We start from the raw sequence: 4464 nt of genomic DNA on the forward strand, positions 1-4464 counted from the left end.
ATCTCCCCACCCAAGATCATGACCTGAGTGGAAACCAAGAGTCGGCCGCTTAACCAAATGAGCCACCAGGCACCCCAAGACTTCACCTTTTTTATGGCTGAATAAAAGTCCCTTGTATATATACACCACAGTTTCTTTCTTTCCTTTTCTTTTTTTTTTCTTTTTGTATTTTCGGTTTTACTATAAAAATGCACACAAAACAAAAATTGTCCTAAGCTATTTCTTGGCTCTACTTGCACTCAGCACTTGTATTTGAGCAGCTTTCTTTTCTTTTACCATCTCAACAAGTCCCTTACATCGTTTCAGGCCATCCTTTGTCCTGCCAGGCACTGTTTCTGCTATGTGTTCCCAACCCTCTGGTATATTTACTGGGTATGTTTTCAAAGCTTGTTCCAAAAGCTTCTGTTCTTCTGTTGTCTGAGGGGTGAAATCTGTGTGTGGACCTTCCAATAGTTCTGAAGGTGTTGCCTTGTCTGCTTGAGGCACCACTCCATGTTCTTTTCAAAATTTATCAAAAACCTTTTTCTTTATGAGATCTTTTTGATGAGGGTCAAGTTTTTGAAGACTCTTTATCAGTAACAACTTCAGCAGTTCTCTTGACTCCAGAAGAAGGATGTATGTTCATCCTTACTAGGATGTAGCAATTACTTCCCATGCTGAATTTGTTCCAGCAGGAAAGAGGTTCAGTTAGTTAGTAATTGCAGATCGTCTCCGGACCAATTTTTACTGCCATTTCTACTTCGCCAGCTGCTTTGTCTGTGCTCTTAGATGCTACTGCTTGCGAACTTCAGGTTTCTCTCTCTTTTCTAACTTGTTCATTATTTCTTCTGTTTTTCCAGAAGAGCCTTTCCTACTTCTTTAGTAGGTAGTGTGTTTCATTCAAACACTGTAAGCTTGCTAGTTCAAGCCAATTACAATTTTTTTTCCAGTTCTTCCATCATTTTCACCTGCTCTGCCTCATTGTCAGAAAAGTGGTTCCAGGTCTTATGTGAGTTTTGAAGTTTTTGCCTTTCCTTTTTAAGGGATTTTTTCTGGCTATCTTTTCCCTTCTTAGCCGGTAATGCTTGTTGTCTGACTTCCTCCACTCCTCTCTCTTTGGTTAACCAAAACCTTCTAGTTCAGCTTGTCCTTGTTTTTTAGTTTTTCACTCCTTCCGTTTTGCTTCTGTTTTGGCTTTCTCTTCTGCAGGAAAGAAGCAGAAGCAGCTTTTTCTTCTTCCTTAATTTTGTTTTGTTTTTTTTTATCCTTGGATCACAGCATTATCGACTAATGTTCTTATTCTGTTCATTTCTTTTTTTTTTTCCTTTGTGCCCTTGTTGCTCTGTTCTGCTTTTCAATCCATCTCCTCTCATCATGACATTCTGCTTTTTCCTTTTCTTCTTCATTTAAATAAGAAAATTCTCTCCGAGAATCAAAATTATATCCAAAAGAATGAAATGCATCTATATCTTCTAATGATGAATTCGTAACACCAAGTTTAGGGCCCTTTTTTTTTTCTTTTTATTTGACCATCTGGAAGGGAAAACACATCAAAGAAGGTGTCCTTTGCGTCACTTTTGGAAGGAGCCAAGTTATCAAAAGTAGGATCAACACTGTGGAATGCTTATCTTTTCACTGGATCAGATAGCATCTCATAAGCCTTAGTTGTGCAAGTGAACTAGTCCTTATCTCTTTCTTTATTGGTTCACCAGCTGCTTTCCATTTGTCTGAGTGGTGTTTTAAAACCATTGCCTTATCTTCTAGTCTTTTTTGGGATCAAGTGTTTTCAACCTGGGAAACTCTTCTAACTACAACTCTTCATCTTCTGATTCTTCTGATAATTCTTTCTATCCTCCAGTCCTGAGAAGAGGCAGAAGCATTTTGTTTCTTCTCTTAACAAAAGCTTCAAACCACATTCCCAGAGGTTCAGCCTGACCGGGTATGAAGGCAGAGGTCAGAGCGTGGGTGATGGCGGTGACGTGGCCATCCGCAGCACTAGGCAGGAGCAGCATGAGGGCACCAAGCTACACCACATTTTCTTTATCCAACCATCCATTGACAGACACTTAGGTTGTTTCCATATCTTCATTATCGTAAATAATGCTGCCATTAACTTGGGGGTGAATATATCTTTTCAAGTTACTGTTTTCATTTTCTTCAGATAAATACCCAGAACTGGAATTGCTGGATCCTACGGTAGCTCTATTTTTATTTTTATTTTATTTTATTTTATTTTGCAGAAACTTCATACTGTTTTCCATAGTGGCTGCACCAACTTACATTCCCACCAGCAGTGTACAAGAGTTATGTATTCTCCATATCCTCACCAACACTTGTTATTTCCTCTCTCTTTCATAATAGCCATTCTAACAGGTGTGAGGGGATATCTCATTGTGGTTTGATTTGCATTTCCCTGATGATGAGTAATGTTGAGCAAAAGGGACAGGTACATTATAAATTGGCCATCTTTGTGTCTTCTTTGGAAAAATATATTCAGATCTTCTGCCTATTTTTTAATCAGATTGTTTTTTGCCATTGAGTTGCATGAGTTCTTTACCTATTTCGGATATTAGCTGTTTATCAGATACATGATTGGCAAATATTTTCTCCCACTCAGTAGGATGCCTTTTCATTTTGTTGATGGTTTCCTTTGCTGTGCCTATATCCCTTTGATATGGTCCTTCATTCCTAGAACACTTACTCTCTGGCTCAATAGGATATCCCAAAAGTTTCAACGGAGCCCTGGAATCAGTCATCTCTAGAAAGCTCTGATACTTTTTAGTAGAAAATGACATTTCAAAACCTTAATGAAAAGTGTGCTGATTGCTATTGGGGTGGAGAGGGGATGCTACTGCAAAGCCATCATACATACACATCGCACACCTGTATCTATTTCCTTATTTTATTAATTTAAATTATTATATTCATTGAAATCATGAGTTCACACATACAACCAATTCCAACCTAACACCACAGTGTTCATTCTAGTTTTCTCCCTTTCCATTAGATAGTGAAAATCCTCACTCCCATTTTTCTTGTTATCTTTATCTTTTTTATTAACCCCCCCCATTTGTAATCCATTTCCCATTATTGCCACCATCTTTTCCCTATATAGACAATGTCTTTATTCTGCTCAGGCTCTGAAACCTCCTGGCCAGGCTTCCCTATACACACGGGTGTTCTTTTCACCCAGCTTGGGCTTCGACACTGCTCTAGGGGGCCCCGCCATGTGAACACCCTCCTTACCCGGCTCTGGGTCCCCACACACCACCCACCTCACAATGTCCATCTTAGTCTGACTTTAATATCTGAGCTTTTCAGAAAGGAGAGAAGAGGGGCGCCTGGGTGGCTCAGATGGTTAAGCATCTGCCTTCGGCTCAGGTCATGATCCTGGGGTCCTGGGATGGAGTCCTGCATCGGGCTCCCCGCTAGGCGGGGAGCCTACTTCTCCCTCTGCCTCTGCTTCTCTCTCTCTCTCTCACTGACTCTCATGAATAAATAAAACATTTAAAAAAAAAAAAAGAAAGGAGAAAAGAAGCCAATTGATACATTGTCAAATCCTATTTTAAAACATGGGAATTGTTCCGGAGAATAAGAAATCACCAGAAACTTTGATTTGAAGCTGCTAGAAAAAGATTTTCAGCAAATTAAAGCATTATTTTTTAATGAATTCTAACCATGAAGAAAATGTTTATTTCCCACGAAGATCTTATATCAACCAATAAGCAAAAATTTATTCATCTTATGCTACTTTGTGAAACTCCCCCTAACATATATATGACCCAGTGCAAGAGTACAAATGTAGACTCACATACCAACAGAAGAAATACTGGAAAGTTCTAACTCACATTAATAAGCTTTTAAATAAAATATGTTCTATTCTCTTACCTTGACAAATTATCTTTCATAACAAAAATTTTTAAATGTATGAAACTATGTTTTTTATATGAGCAAAAGTCAGCTAAATATCAAATACAACTGAATTTAATTACTACTGCATGTCTTGGGTTCTGCTGATGAGTCAGTGATAACTGATGAGTAACAAAACAATCATTAATTACATTTATTCCATGATATTTACTTTTCTAGTTTCCATTCTAGCAAAATCACTAATTATGTGGTTATAATCAAGATTTTTTACATAGTTTATTTCTACTCTGAGTCATTTCTAATTAGATGGACTTTCTTGAACCAGAGATGTTCCTATATGTTTGTTTGATTGTTACTAATTTCAATTTGGAGAAACTTTGCTGAAACAACAGCAACTAAAGTAAAATCTCTAAAGCATTACATAGATTCAGGAACAAATCATGAATTTTTTGTATCATACTCAAAGATTGTAATAAAGCTATATATGAAATCTATTATAATTGCTAAATACTACAAACTATTTTAATTTCACCATATAAATCATTATCATTTAATAGTTTTTATCATCTCTTAAATCAATATCTATATCAAACTTTAATATAAAGAATCAGTTAC

The 4464-nt window shown here is 37.1% G+C and overlaps 1 pseudogene; it reads right to left on the bottom strand.

Moving 5' to 3' along the window:
- Positions 1-216: 216 nt before the first annotated feature.
- On the bottom strand, positions 217-1991 carry LOC113933545 (annotated as a pseudogene).
- Positions 1992-4464: the final 2473 nt, after the last annotated feature.

The sequence above is a fragment of the Zalophus californianus genome, chromosome 10 (assembly GCF_009762305.2).
Source record: "Zalophus californianus isolate mZalCal1 chromosome 10, mZalCal1.pri.v2, whole genome shotgun sequence".
Lineage (NCBI taxonomy): Eukaryota > Metazoa > Chordata > Mammalia > Carnivora > Otariidae > Zalophus > Zalophus californianus.